General features: G+C 26.2%; 2 protein-coding genes across 2 annotated transcripts in view; one reads left to right on the top strand and one right to left on the bottom strand.

Annotated features, from left to right (window-relative positions):
- LOC123270785 (transient receptor potential cation channel subfamily V member 5) overlaps window positions 1–16,936 on the bottom strand; it is a 66,871-nt gene that overhangs the window by 45,408 nt on the left and 4,527 nt on the right. The gene's annotated exons all lie outside the window — the stretch shown is intronic.
- The window catches only part of LOC123270786 (tubulointerstitial nephritis antigen-like), a 36,220-nt gene continuing 25,336 nt past the window's right edge, over window positions 6,053–16,936 (top strand). Inside the window, exon 1 of the mRNA XM_044736937.1 lies at window positions 6,053–6,368. The gene's annotated coding sequence lies outside the window, so the exon portion shown is untranslated. The remainder of the gene's footprint in view (window positions 6,369–16,936) is intronic.

Below are 16,936 nucleotides of genomic sequence, written 5' to 3'. Positions count from 1 at the left end.
TTTGTCTCGCGAGATCTTATCGTTGACAATTCTTATTTACTCCTTAAAAATTAATTAACTGTTAATAAATATTTACTCAACATTAATAAATGTAGTTTCTTTTAAAAAAATATTTATTAAGACTTAAAAAATCTTTATATTTAATAAATGAACTTATTTTCAACATAAATTACTGCTAAATCGACTAAAAATTACGTCGTTAATAAAACCACACAATCGCATTGCCAATTTTGTAAATTATCTACACAACGATTTGGATTTCTACAGAGGATCGTATGCACGCATAAAAATGATTTTTCTGCCCTCCAGGCGGAAAGTGGCAACTTTCGGCCCGCTGCGCTAAACTAAGTTGCCGCTTTCCGCCTTCGTCGGACAAAAAAATAGTATACACTCCACGGGAAGTAAATAAGAAAGCCTCAGATCACATGTTTGTTGACCTCGGCTTCGCCTCGGCCAACAATTACATGTGATCTGAGACATTTCTTACTTTACTTCCCTAGGTGTGTAATATACTATTTATTGAAATAACAAAAGACGGGATAACTGAAAAATATGTTCTGGTAACAAATGAGTATAGTTATAGTAACAAATCCATTAGTCGCATTAACAAAATATTTCAAGTTGTACTAACAAACCAGTCTGTTAAATCACCAAATCAATTTGTTGTCCTAACGAAATCATTCTATTGCAATAACAAAACTAATTTGTTGCTAAAATATTTTCCAAATCAGATATCACTGATTATAGCATATTTTTAAATTATGGATTCTTATAAAATTTAATATAACTTTTAATGTAAATTTATTTGTTATTTTAATAGAATAATTTTGCTGTTTCAACAAAAAAATTTGTTATACCAACTAAATTATTTTGTCGAATCTACTTAAAGATTGTGCTATAGTAACCAAATTGTTTTGTTGTTATAACATATCAATAACTTGCTATAACCTAAATTTTGTTATTTTAACATATAATTTGTTATCCCTATGTTAACAAATGTATTTGTTACTAGAACATATCTTAGGTTATTTTAACAAAATTTTTTTCTGCGTGTGGTAACTTCATAACTGCTACGAAGAACTTGCTGCTCACTTACCGCTAAATAAACAATTTAATTAATTAATCACTCGAATTTTTCCCTGATACATTATATAAATTCTGTAAATCTTTATGTATATTGCCGATTGGCGTTAGTATAAATAAATAAATAAATAAATAAATTTATTAAGAATTAATAATTTCTTTTATCAGTGTAATTGAAATTATACTCGAGAAATAATCTACTTCTTTATTTTCAACCAATAATTGCTCCCAAACGTCAAGTGTTTAGTGTCTTAATAAAATAATAAAGTAACAAAACGGATTAGTCATACGCAAAAAAAAGAAAATGTATAACACATACTAATACGTTTTTTTTAGCAACAAACTCATCCAATAAATTCACCAAGCTATTAATTACTTTCACAACTGGGTCAAGATTATTTTAAATTGGATACGTACAACATATATATAATAACACCGAGAATAATTCATCGTTATATATAAAATTTAAGTATCAAATAGACCACCATTATATTGCATATATAATATGTACAATACACAATAAATATATAAAATAATTCTATACTTTATATTTCTCTTCATTCATTCCGCGTTCTTTAAATTTGCGGAAAGTATTCTATATAGTTGCGGGCATAAATCACCTCTTCTCTTTCTTCATTTCGTCTATGTATGTACGTGTATATATATAAATCATATGTATTCTTTAGAGTGCGATATATTCAAAGTTATTAATACAACTGTTTGTATTCACAATAGTCGAGTGTGTAATTCTTAAATAATAAGTTCCAAGTTTAAAGTCGATGTCGGTGTCCGCGGAATGTTGGAATGTTGTACGCTACAAAATCCAAATTAAAATAAAAATTAAAATAGTTATAAATGTAGGAAGCAATAACTTAACAATAGTACTTAGACTAGGTAGTGAGAATAAATACAAAACATTTGCAGGAAGTTAAATAGATTGACGGCGAGAAATTTCGCTTGGAATTTTAACTATTTTTTAACAAATGTACTAAAAAATTTTCGGGTGATTTTTGATTGATTCAATCCACAGTAAATTCACTGAGGAGTTTCTAATTATTATTAATAAAAAAATGCACAGTGAATTTTTTTTTTTATAGACAAAAATAAGAAATTAGTAAAAATTTTTCTGAGTTTGATAATCTGAATTTTAATTTGTTAAAAAAAAATTACATTGTTTTTTTTTAATTTCTACAGGTGTTTTTTAATAAATTATTTCTATAATAATTTAATTGATTTGAAATGATAAAAATTACCGAATAAAAATTAATTTCAGTAACATTAAAGTAATTAAATTTATTTGTTATAAATTTAGCATTTGAAACTTATTAAAGCTAATTAAAATTTATTCCGAATTTTGGGAGAAAAATTCAAGATTTTTTACCATGCAAAATGTTTAAAATTTAATTGAACATAAAAAAAATTGAAAATAAATAATAAGAAGGTCGGCTGTCACTGATGAATTAATAATTACTCGTTATATATTGTACATACTGTGGAAAAAAACGAAATTAAATATTGGCTTAATTTTTATTATTAATTGATATGATGCATTAGGTGTGCGGTTGATATATAATATTTATAACTTGTTTATATTTGTATTTATGGATATAAAGTATAAAGGATTAAGCGAAGCTATTAAAAAGCTCTTTAAATGTACATTAAATTAGTGGCCTTGTCAGTCACAGTTTAAATTCCGTCATACTTGTATACGCATGTTGTTTTAATTCAGACGCCCGGCAGTTGTAATTGTAAATAAGATTCTCATCTATCGTACTATATATACGTATGTGTACATGTGAGTTAAATCACCGTTTGCATAATTCCGTGACAAATTTAATTGCCGTAGTTTGAATTGACGGTAAATTGCACGTCGATTTATTATTAGCTTGTTTGTCATTGTTAATTTTATTTTTTATTAAAATTTTTAAAGGAATTTTTTATTTTTGATGTTTTCGATTTTTTAGAAGGTTACAGGGAAATTTTGGGCCTTTTTAACATTCACATAAAGATTTTTTTTCAATAAGCTTGAACTGAAAAAAGTAGAAATTTCTTAATTAAAAAATAAAAACATTTATTAAGAATTAAAATCAAAATTGTAAGATAAGGAAAAATTTACAGACCTTGTTTTATAGAAAATTAAATTTTCTTAAAAAAATGATACCTTCTATTTTTTTGTATCTTCAATATTTCTACCGGAATTTAAATTTCAAATTTTTGCTCTGAATTTTGAATTAAGTAATTTTTATGAAAAAATTTGCGACGATTTAAAATCAAAATTATGAGTAAAATATCAGAGATAGAAAAAAATTGATCGAAACTTTTTTGTAGTAATTAAATTTCCTATTAGAAAAATTTCTTATGAATTTTTTGTATCTTCCATATTTCATTCAAAATTTGAGTTCCAAATTTTTCTTTCTTTAGTTTTTCCTAAAAATCTTGAATCAATGATAAAATTTTCAGAAGAAAATTTTTCTTAAGTAACTTTTTTTTAATAATTAAAAATTCTTACAATAAGAAATTTTTCTTTAAATTTAGAAGAATTTTTAACTCTCCTCAGTTATAATTCTTCTTTACCGACCCCTTTCGAAATGGACAAATTTTGCTAAGAAGTTTTCTTTTATCATGCAAGTTCTGCCTGTGTTTTTTCAAAAATAAGAATTTTTGAAATTTGTTAAAAAAAAATTTTTCTTAAAAATTTTTTTTTTTTATTTTTCACTTAATTGAGTTTGGAAAATCGCGTAATTTTGATGTTTGAACAGTTGAAATTTCATTTAGTTGCAATTAAATTTCGTGAAAATTTGAATCGATTCGGTTGGCTTGATTTTGAGAAATCACAAAAATAAAATTAAAAAAAAAATCGGTTTCTTGGAATAACTTCTAAACGGCTTTACCGATCGATTCCAAAAACTAATTAGCTCTTAAGCTTGAAAAAACACGTCGATTGCCACCAAGAACGTGAAAATTGGTTGATTGGTTCGTGAGTTATCGTTGTCGAAAAAATTCGGAAAAAGTGAATTTTTCAAATTTCTCGAAGATTTTCGGTTCGATCAGTTTGTGTTCAAAAGTATATCATAGATTCTGAAAAAGTGCGTGGAATACTGCCAACCACGTGAAAATTGATTCATTCATCTAGAAATTATTGCAGTTTGAAAATCCAAAAAATACTGTTTTATTAAACTTCTATCAGGCTTTTGAGCTCGAAGAGTGTGTGTGTGTGTGTGTGTGTGTGTGAGTATGTAAGTATGTAAACCACTTATAACTTTTGAACGGTTGAACCGATTTCATCGCGGTTGGTGCCATTCGAAAGGGCTTCGCCAAACTTAGATTTCCTGAAAATTTGAACTGATTCGGACCGATAGATTTTGAGAAATTTGAAGAAATCTAAAAAAAAATAAGAAAAAAAATTTTTTCAGAAGTGGTTTTTTTGGGATAACTTTTAAACGGCTCGACCAATCGATTCCAAAAACTAATTAGCTCTCAACCTTGGAAAACCACATCGATCGCCGCCAATCCGGTAAAAATCAGTTGATTCGTTCGAGAGATATCGTGAACGAAAGAAAACCGAAAAAAGTGTTTTTTCTGAGTTACTCCAAAATTTCTAGTTTGACCAATTGAAACTTAGAAATTCTTTATGAGGCTTAAAAAACTGCGTAGAATGCCGCCAACGGCGTAAAAATCGGTTTATTTATTCAAAAGTTATTGCGGTTTGAAAATTCAAAAAATAGTGTTCTATGAAACTTCTATTAGAGTTTTGAGCTCAAAAGTATAGAAAAGGTATCTTTTTGAGCTCGGAGAGCTCAAAAGAACACACAGATTGTGTTTTTGAGCTCGAAGAGCTCAAAAAAAACGGCCAGGTATTAACGGAATTTGCGGGAAGTTGCAGGGATGGCCTTTAGGGTCAACCGTTTTCCAGATTTTTTTTTTAAGAAATTTCAAAAATTCATATTTTCGAAAAAACAAAAAAACACAGTTCCAAAAATTTCAGAATCTTTTAAGATTAGTGCAAGGTAGGATACAAAAAAATTTGAGCCAAAAATTTATTGTCGACCGTCATTTTTGACGATTTTCAAAATTTCAAAATTTGACAAATTTGGCATTTCCCAAAATATTTTTTTTAATAGTTCCAACTATCCTATTTCAAACAAACAAAAGGCCATTCCTGTATCTATACTAGCCTTCTAGATATTACAAAAACAAAATTGAAAAACTGGAAAAATCGCGAAATTTTGAATTTGCATCTTTTGTAAAAAATTTTTTTATTTTTTTTCCTTTGGCAGAACTTCGTTATATGATAAAAGAAAACTTCTTACCAAAATTTTTCTAAATCGAAAGGGGTCGATTCCAACTATTGGTCGATTTGAAATGGAATGACCCAATTGTCTTTACTAAAATCCCGCCAAAAATATTTCTCCCAATAAAATAAATAAAATGAATAAAATAGATGTTAAAGGTAAAAAAAGAAATTATTCCAGCCCAATTACCACGAAATACTTGCCACTCAGACGGTACTCGACACCGCGAAAAAATGATTACGTCTTTCAGATAAAGTTTTATTTATAAAAAATATTTCATTAATTACTCAGCGATAATGACCGATGACCTCACTTGGGATTGTCACTACAAATTCCCAGTATCAATAGCAACAACAATAACAATAATAATAAAAAATAAAACTAGAAAGTGCGAGAATTTCATTGAAGAAAATCCAATGAATCATTTTTTAAAAAATAATGGTGAATGCTGATAAGACGTAATGCATGCGAATGGTTAGTAATGTCACTTATGAGCATAAATTCCGTACAAATATACAAATGATACAGTCAATAAAGAATTTTATCTTTATCGATATTATTATCATTGTATACTTATATGGTTAATGTTTATTCATATTTTTTTTATTAATTTATTATCGATGCCTGCGACCAGGAGAGATGATTTTAGTTGATCGCTTAGACGATATCGGTGCTCTCTTATTATGATTGTCATCTTATATATTTAAATATGTACACTGTACTATTACAATACACCGCGGTAATACATTGATAGACTGAAAAGTGTGTGATATCACGGACGCAAGGCGCGGGAAGAAATGCTTGACGTCGACGAGTTTAAATCCAATACTCAAAGTTTAGTTGGATAGTTTACCTCCGCTACTGGGGATCACTCAGTGCGGCTCGTGATTTCAAGCCGCCAACATCGCGACCGAGACATTTATCATTTATCATAGTTTTATTTATTATTTTTTTTATCCAAGTGCTTCAATTTTTATTACTCATTGTTTTTACGTAAGTAAATTTTATTTTAAAAATTCTTCAAACGCAAATTTCTCGGAAATTATTGGAGTTAAGGAGAAATTTTGGGATGAAATTTGTAGCAAATTTAATTTTTTATAAAAATTGTCTCTTTGGAAATTTACGAAGGTGTGATTTTTTAGGAGTTATAATCGTTTAAAGGATGAAAAGTGACAGTAACTTTCGATAACTTGTAAGATCTCACTTATTGCATCAATTAGCGAGCGATTCATAAATATTTATACTGCGATGTTTTTTTTTTAATTCATTATTGTTATTTAAAATTTTTTGTGATAAGTTGGTTCGAGTTTTATTATCAAGTTGGAATATTTAATAACTTTTGGGATAATAGTAATAATTTTTAAAAATAATAGATTCATTTTTGGGATTTTAGAATAAATTTTTGAATATTAAAAGGAAATTTTTTTTTTAAATATTTATAAAATTTATAATTATAATTGAAATTCGTGATTATTCTTAATGCGCAGTTTTTGAAAATAATAATAATCATAATTAAAATAAAATTAATTTTTAATACGATTGAAAATGCATTTGAAATTGAAATTTTGGCCAAATGATAACAGATAAATAAAAATTTATAAGTATTTTTTTTGTAGAGAATTTAATTTCCCACAAAAAAATTTCCTGTAATTTTTAATTTTAACCTTATATTTTTATTTTTAACTTACGGTTATTTAATTTTAATTTTTTAGAAAATTGATTAAAAATTTTATTTAAAATTTTTTTTTTAGTATTAAAATTATCTTGAAATTCAATAAATAAGAAATAATAAAAAAAATTATAATAAATAACTTTTAATACGATTAAAATTGAATTTAAAATTAAAATTCTGGCCAAATGACAAAAAATAGACAAATACCTTTTTTTTAAAGGATTTAATTTCCTAAAAAAAATATTTATGTGATTTTTTCATATTTTCAATATATAGCCCATAATTTTGATTTAAAAATTTTAAACATGTTGTCTAATGAAATTATCTAAAAATCGAATTTTATGCTAAAATTTTGACTATATTTAATATCTTCATTATAAAAAATAGCGGAAAATTGAAGAGCTTTTTTATTAAGAATTTAATTTTCTACAAAAAAGTCTTGAGTACTTTTGTTTTATCTCTAAAAAAAGCCTAGAATTTTGGCTTTAATCTTCTTTAATAAAATTCTCTAAAATCGAATTTCAAATTAAATTATAAATATTACTCTGACCAGATGATAAGAGATAGACAAAAATTGATGATCTTTTTTGTAAAAGGTTTAATTTCCTATAAAAAATTACTCATGATTTTTTCATATTTTTGATATATAGTCCATAATTTTGACTTTAAACTTTTCTAAACACGTTGTCTAATCAAACTATCTGAAAATATTAATTTTTAATTAAAATTCTGACTAAAAGAAATAGCGAAAAATTGATAAGAAACTTTTTTGTAGAAATTTTAATTTTCTACAAAAAATGTCTCATAATTTTTTTGTATCTCTAACAGGTAGCCCAGAAAATTTGACTTAAAATTTTTTTAGCGCAATTTAAACAAATTGAATAAAATTTCTTACAAAAAAGATTCTTATGATTTATTTGTATCTCTAAAAAGAAGCCCCTGAATGATATTTTAAACTTTTCTAAAAATTTGTTAAAATCAAACTTTCAGAAAATTGGATTTTAAATTGAATTTTTTTAATTTTTTAAGTAAAAAAAAATTTTTATAAAAAAATTTTGCTTTTTAATTAGTCACAAATTTTAATTAATTTCATTTCAGCTAAAAAATCAATCAGAATAATTTTTTTAACGTTTCAAAAAAAATTCTAAAAATATAAAATTTTCAAAATTAATTATCCTATAATTGCGTTCCAAAATCAACATCATAAAATTTTCTACAAAAAAGATCTCTTATGATTTTGTTGTATCTCTAAAAAGAAGTCCAGAATTTTTAATTTAATCTTCATTAATAAAATTCTTTAAAATTATATTAAAATTATTATTATTATAATTATTCTACAACAGGTTATTAAATAAACATCAGCAGTATTATGAAATAAAGTCTCAACATTTTTATTAACTTTTTTCTGTCATTGTTCCGCTAAACTATTCGAGGTAGTAAAAACAAAATATTTACAATATTTATGTTTATAATATGTAATAAAATAAAATATCCTGGTTAACTGCGAGGACGAACTGGTTAATAAATTAGCAATTGTTTGAAGTCTTCTGTCAGTCAAGGATGTTTTTTATTTTCACTCAGACGAGTTTTTTCGTCTTAATGTTTCAGTTTTTTTTTTTTTTTAAATGCTTTCATCGTAATATGTAAAACACACTCAATACTCCGGCGAATTTGTATTCACACTAAACTTAGCGAGTTGTCACTCTATTAAATTTGATGTGTTTTTTTAAAACTGAACCACAAAATATTTAAATACATTAAAAAAATATTTTTCTTTGTATTCAAATAATAACCTTTATAATATTTACTTAAATTTTAATTGCTAATTTTTTTTATCTCTTAATTTTTTGCATGGATCTTTAATACAATAATCAAGATTAAAATTAAAAAAATTGTAGATTATCTCAGAAAAAAATTTTTAATAATCTACACTATCAAAAGAATAAGCGAAATTTTGTGGTTAGTGTATTTATATGATAAAATGGGTTTTTATGGCTAAATTTGGTATCGTTGGAAAAGTCTTGACCTGTAGTTAGGCATTTTCATGGTTTCATATCATTCTAACCAATAGTCAATTTATAATGATAAATATTTAGGCTGCATTCGAAAATGCTCTATATCTAAATACATAATTAAGAAGTAATCTTGTATCTCGTGAACTATTGACATTTTTAAAGATATAAGCTCATCCCGATGTTACACGCATCAAGACCTTTCATTTGAGTACCCACATCAATTTTTCATATATTTTATATATTTATATATATTACATATATTTAAATATAAAAAATATATCAAAAATGCATGTGAGTATTCAAATGAAAGGTCTCGATGATTGTAACATCGGGATGAGCTTATATCTTTAAAAATGACAATAACTAAGAAATTACCTTGTATCTCGTGAACTATTCATATTTTTAAAGATATAAGCTCATCCCGATGTTACACGCATCAAGACCTTTCATTTGAGTACCCACATCAATTTTTCATATATTTTATATATTTATATATATATTACATATATGTAAATATAAAAAATATATCAAAAATGCATGTGGGTACTCAAATGAAAGCTCTTGATGAGTGTAACATCGGGATAAGTTTATATCTTTAAAAATGTCAATAATTAAGAAATGACCTTGTATTTTGTGAACTATTCATATTTTTAATAATATAAGCTCACCCCGATGTTACACTCATCAAGACCTTTCATTTGAGTACCCACATCAATTTTTCATATATTTTATATATTTATATATATTACATATATGTAAATATAAAAAATATATCAAAAATGCATGTGGGTACTCAAATGAAAACTCTTGATGAGTGTAACATCGGGATAAGTTTATATCTTTAAAAATGTCAAAAATTAAGAAATGACCTTGTATTTTGTGAACTATTCATATTTTTAAAGATATAAGCTCATCCCGATGTTACACGCATCAAGACCTTTCATTTGAGTACCCACATCAATTTTTCATATATTTTATATATTTATATATATATATTACATATATGTATATATGAAAAATATATAAAAAATGCATGTAGGTACTCAAATAAAATCTCTTGATGAGTGTAACATCGGGATGAGCTTATATATTAAAAAACGTCAATAGTTAAAAATATATAGTGCAATTTAACAAAAGTCGTTATTAATTAAAGCAAAATTTTATTTATTTATAGTTCACAAGTCACGGCAGTCACATAGTGACTGCAAGGTTGCTAGTTAATTATTAAAATAAATATATAATATTAGTAAAATTATCTTCTTACGGAAAATTATTACCGGACGTTCCATGAAATCGGGAGTTATCTTGCCGGCGCTAATAAATACCTCAGATTCCGGTATCTTAAAAAATTATAATCGCGGACTTTATTTTTAATCGGGGCGTGAGAATTGTCAGGAAACGGGAATCGGGTTCGCTTGAGTGTATCATATCAACAATTCACTGACTTAATATAATTTGATATGTTACTCACTATGACTGCCGAGACATTAATTCTTCAATGAGATTGAAGAAACTTTGGTTGAATTTTTCGATATTTTTAACAAAAATTTACATAATTTGGAAACTTTTGGAAAAATATCATCAAAAATATAATAACAATTTTTAACACACGATTAAAAATTAAAATTCTGGTTAAATTATCAGAGAAGGAAGAAATTGATAAGAACCTTTTTTAAGAAAATCGAATTTTTTATAAAAAAGTTTCTTTATGGTCTGTTTGTATTTTCAATATTAAATCTAAAATTTTGATTTCAAATTTTTTGAACATGTTTTCTAATCAAATACTTTGAAAATCGAATTTTTAAATGAAATTAGAGCTGAATGATAAGAGATAGGGGGGAAGTGATCAGGACCTTTTTTATACGAAATAAGATTTCCTACAAAAAAGTCCGCTATAATTTTTCCATATTCCCAATATTAAACCCAGAATTTTGATTTTAATCTTCTCTATACCCGCGGTCTAATCAAATTATCTGAAAATCAAATTTCAAATTAAAATTCTGACTCAGCGATAAGAAATATAGAAAAATTGATAAGAACTTTTTTTAAGGAAATTAAATTTTCTATAAAAAAGGTCTTCTATAATTTTTTCATACTTTTCTATGTTTAGCTCAAAAAATTAATAATTCCAGAAAATCATATCTGATTTTTTTAAAATTAGTAATTACTAGCAACCTACAGTCACTATGTGACTGCCGAGATTTACGAATTATGAATAAGAAAACTTCGGCTTAATGATTTTTTTATATTTATAATCACACTAATAGTTTGGGTACTTTTTAAATAAATTAAAAAAAAAAATAGTGCTATCATAGGATCAATTACAAATAATTTGATCGACAAATGTGACCGAACAAATTTATAGAACCAAAAAACTATTAAAAACTCCTCCAAAAACTTGAAATAAAAAATTGACTACTAAAAAAAAAAAAATAAAACCAAAAGGCACTAATTCTTATCAAGACCTTTCTGATGATTTCAAATTAAATATAAAAATTTCTTTAAAAATAATAATATGCTGGTCAAAAAATTTTCCTTTCTCTCTCAATTATTTAAATCATAAATAACCATCGCTAAAAAATATCAAACTCAATTTACGATAAAGAAATACCCGTTACTAAATTTTTTTTAGTCTCTTAATTATATAAATTAATTTTTGACATATACCCACATTGACGAGTACAAAACAAAATAAATAAATAATCAAATATTGTTTATCGCTAAATTTAAATCTATTTATAACTACTTCAAAAACTTATCATAATAAATAAACTATTTTAGAAAATCATATGAAACATTGAAAAGGCACAACTTCAGGTCAATACCTTTCCAACGATACCAAATTTTACCATAAAAACCCATTTTATCATATAAGTACACTGACCATAAAATTTCATTTATTCTCTTAATAACATAGATAATTTTCAAGCTCCATAAATTATTTATATTTTTTATAAAAATTCTTCTACGATTTGCATCTAAGCAAAAAATGCTTAAAGCATCAAGCTCCGCTTTCATTCTACAGAGAAACTACTATTCAGAAAGAGCTTAAGTCCCACTTTTAGAGATCAGTGTCATTGATATTCACTACTTTATTATTATTATCATCATTTTATTATAATTAATTGTAGTTATTTAATTGAATAATAGAAATAAAATTTTTGTAATGCGATAAAAAAATAATAGCAATGATAATTATTATCAGGAGTTATGAAAAGAATGCGGAGATTTACAGTATCAATATATAGATGAATGCGATAAGCAACAAGGCCATTATTTATTGTTGCTGTTTAAAATAGTAACAATTATTTTAATTGGCAATTAATATTAGCGAAATAAAAGGCGTAGTTGTAATTGATAATTAGGAAAGCGATGCATGATCTGTGATATGAGAAGATAGTAAATAAATAATGGAATTATTAAATCCATAAGTGGTTGATTTAATTGGAATGTTAATTGAGGATCGGATGAATGAGTGTACGATCAAAAGTACCGATTAACGTATTAACGTATTACGGCATTACATACACTCAGACGCTAAGTACCACAGATTAGAGCCGTATTATATCATACCAATAAAAAGATTACTTTTTTTAAATTTATACGATGACTTAATCGTGGTTAACGACACCGTGGAGCCACTATTAATTTTAACTAATGTTTGTTTTGTTTTTTGTTTGGAAATATTCTATTTTTTTTTTTTTTTATTGCATGGGTTAGTCTTGAAAGATGTTGATTTTTAAACGCAATTATTGGATAATTAATTTTAAAATTTTTATATTTTTAGAAATTTTTTTTTTAATGTTTAAAAAATTATTTTAATTAATTTTTTAGCTGAAATCAAATTAATTAAAAGGTAAAATTTTTTATAAAAAATTTTTTTTCATCTAAAAAATTAAAAAAAATTTTATTTGGAATCCAATTTTCTTGAAGTTTGATCAAATGTTTAGAAAAGTTTGAAATCTAAATTAAGCCCCTTCTTTTAGAGATACAGGAAAATTATAAGACATTTTTTGACTACTAACAACATTGATGACAGAAAGAATAAACAGATGGATAGACAAGGAAAAAATAGTACGGGAAAGCTAAGCTGGGTTTAGAAAGAGAAGAGGGACTAGAGATCATATTTTTGTTTTAAGCGGACTGATAAATAAAAGATTAAAGGACAAAGGAGGAAAGTTATATATAGCATTGATTGATTTAGCAAAAAGGCGTTTGATAAAGTGGAGAGGAGAAAAATGAAAAGGAAAATATGGGAGAAGGGGATAAGAGGCAAGATGTACAGGATGATAAGTAAGATATATGAGAACACATACAGTAAAGTAAAACTAGGACCAAAAAGAACAACCGAAAAATTCGAAACTAGAAAAGGGGTAAGGCAGGGATGTGCAATGAGCGGTGCATTATATGGAATAGATTTAGATGGACTCGAAGAGCAGATGGAAAAAAAGAAAATTGGGGGGACGGCGATAGGGAACAAGAGAATATATGCGATGAAATACGCAGTTGATGTGGCACTAGTAGCAGAATCAGGAGGAGAACTAAGAAGTATGCTGAATGAACTAAGAAAATATACCAAAGAAAATAAGATGGAGGTAAATGCAGAGAAAACAAAGATAATAATATGCAGGAATGGAGGAAGAAAGAAAAAAGAAAAAAAATGGACATATGAAGGGGAAGAAATAGAGGAAGTAAAAGAGGTGAAATATTTAGGATACTGGTTTACGACGAAGAATAGTGCAGCAAAGCAAAGAAAGGAGATGGCAAGAAAAGCACAAAAAGCAACGAATGTGGTATGGGGCATAATAAAAAGAAGCAAAAGGAACAGCATAAGGAAGAGGATGTATCTGATGAACACGGTGGCGAAATCTGTAGCTATGTATGGAGTAGAAGTGTGGGGGTGGGAAAAATCGGAGGAGATTAGGAGGGTGCATAGAAGGTTGTGCAAGATGGCTTTAGGAGTGAGTAGGGACACACCAGGGTACATATGGAGGGAAGAAATGAGAGTAGAGGATATAGAAATAACACTAAAAGAGAGAGCAGTACGATATATAAAGGACGTGATCAAAATGGACAGGGATAGATGGCCAAGGATAGTGATGAAAGAAGAAATGAGAGGTATACTAAACGGAAGAGCAACAAAATGGGGTAAAGAAATAAAAAAATTACTAACAAAAATGGGCTGTGAGGAAGTAGTCAGGATGATATATAAAGAGCAAGAAATAGAAGAAATAGAAACAAAGCTGGATGAAGGGATAATGAGGATAAAAGAAGAAGCAAAAAAAGAAGACGGAGAGGCAATAGAGAAATCATCATATTGCAAATTATACAAGAAAATAAAAATAGACAAAGATAAAAACTACTTTTGGAGAAAAGATGAAATAAGTGGAGAAGACAAGGAAACATGGGCGAGGGTACGATGTGGGAACATAGGAAGAGGGGGAAAGAAAGGATATAAGGATAAAAAGAAAGGATATAAGGATAAAAAGTAGGAGAAGAAGGAAAGAGTTTCTTAAATGAATGGAAAGATTTAGAAAATGAAAAGGTAGAAGAAAGACTAATAGAAGTACTAAAGGGAAGAATAGACGTGAGAGCATGCACGATCTTCACAAAAATTGAAGAGATCCTAAGGAAAAAAACGGGATTGCGGAGTTTGGGGCAGGAGGGTCACCAGAACAACGACGTGCAAACAAGAGAAAAAAAGAAAAGAAAATAAAAATAGAAAGATTAAATGGAAAGAGAAATAATATATATAATTAATATACAGATACAAAATATGTAAAAACTTTGTAAGAGACGAAAGTCGTGCAAATAAAATTATTTATTATTATTATTATAAGACATTTTTTGTAGAAATTGAATTTTCGACAAAAGTTTCTTATCAATTTTTCGCTATTTCTTATCATTTAGTCAAAATTTAAATTTGAAATTTGATTTTTTATATAATTTGATAAACTGCGTGTAGAAAAATTTTAAGTCAAATTTTCTAGGCTACACGGAAAAAAAAAAAAAAAAAAAAAAAAACAGGAATAAAATGTAAAATCGGTCCCGTTGTAATCAAAACTAGAAAAATTACAGTTCGAAATAGCATTTTTCTAAATTCGAACTTTGAATGTTAATTCTAGAGCCTTCAATGTAAATATTACATTCTATAATGTAATTCTTGGGGCATTCCATGCAAAATGGGAAAATTAATAAAATTTAAAAATTTCTGTAATTTAGACTTAATTCATTATTAAAAGTTCATATTTTACTAATTTGAAAAGAAATTTTTTTTTTAATCAATGAAAAAATCGATTTTTCTCTCCTAGTAACTTTTCAGCCGTACTAACTTGTATCCGGGTCAAATGTTGTTTTAATAGTTTTAAGAACAAATTCATTTTATGTTTATTGCTAACTAACATATTTAATATTATAGTTTTAAAAACAAATTTTTTTATGTTCGTTATTAATTAACACCTAAGTTTATCACGATCGTGTTGTCAGCATGCTAAATCCTTTATTTGTGTTTTTTTATTACTTTTTTTTAATTATCCTAAATAATTTATAGTTAAATATATAAACAATAATGTTTCTAAGGTTGAAATAATATAAAGGTCTTTTTAATAAACAGCTTGATGTAGACATTTTGTACTTGTCCCACCAGTCACAAATGCCTGTCCCACCAGTCGCAATAAAAAAAATTTTTTTAATTGTTTCTACGTAGGTAATCAGGCTAATTCTTCTTAATATTGAATGTTTGTAGGATAAATTTTGTATCGAGACACACTCAGTCAAATGATAATTACGAGAAACTTAAAAAGTGATCGAGGTTGTTGACAAAGCGATGTTGTTAATTAGTTATTCTTCTATATTATAAGATAAATTTTACTATAGTATAAATTTCAGTCACATAATTATAGCTTATAATTGATGGAATTCCAGAGACAAATATTTCACCAGTCACTATGGAATTCCCCTTTAATTAATTTTTAGCTGAAATGAAATTAATTTTTAAAAAATTTTTTTCACCTAAAAAATTATGAAAATTTCATTTTGAAATTCTATTTTGTGAAAGTTTAATTAAAGTGAATGTTTAGAAAACTTTAAAATCTCATTTAAGGGCTTTCTTTTAAAGATACAAAATAGACCTTTTTTGTAGGAAATTTTATTTCTTATAACAAATGTCCTTATTAATTTTTTGCTATCTCTTATCATTGAGTCACAATTTCAATCATATTAAAAATTATTTATTATAATTTTTTTTAATTATTTCTTATTTATTGAATTTCAAGATAATTTTTATATTAAAACAACAATATTTAAAATAACATTTTTAATCAATTTTCTAAAAAATTTAAATAAAATAACCGTATAATATAAAAAAAAAAAATTCAGAACTAATAAAAAAAATTGATAAAATAATCAACACCTTGACTTTAGTAATTCATTAAATTAATAGCCGATAACGTTTAATAAAAACACGTCCAATAAAAATGTAAATTACGCTGACTATAAAACTACGGAATTAATTTCAAGTACAAAAGTCAACTATCATACTATTTAAATTTCTTAACTAAATTGCTAAACAACCAATTTGTCTAAAATAAATAAATGATGTGATGATGATAACGATAGAGATGATTAATTTATCCTCTGCAATAAACTATTTGTCATTGTTTATGAATATTGTGAATCACTTAGATGATTTAATTTTTGGAGTTATTCCAACTATGCCACGTAACTTCATTCGATCATCATCACATTAGCGTCATCGTAATCTTATGACTTAACTGATCGTTCTTGATTCTCGGATGGAATGCCTAATGGAATTCTTTAAATTCTTTGATCTAGCATCTTTGATAAATTGACCCGTCAAAATTGTATTTGTAATT

The sequence above is a fragment of the Cotesia glomerata genome, linkage group LG8 (genome assembly GCF_020080835.1).
Source record: "Cotesia glomerata isolate CgM1 linkage group LG8, MPM_Cglom_v2.3, whole genome shotgun sequence".
Classification (NCBI taxonomy): Eukaryota; Metazoa; Arthropoda; class Insecta; order Hymenoptera; family Braconidae; genus Cotesia; species Cotesia glomerata.
The sequence above is the reverse complement of the archived record's forward strand: the minus strand, read 5'-3'. Positions and strand labels throughout refer to the sequence as shown.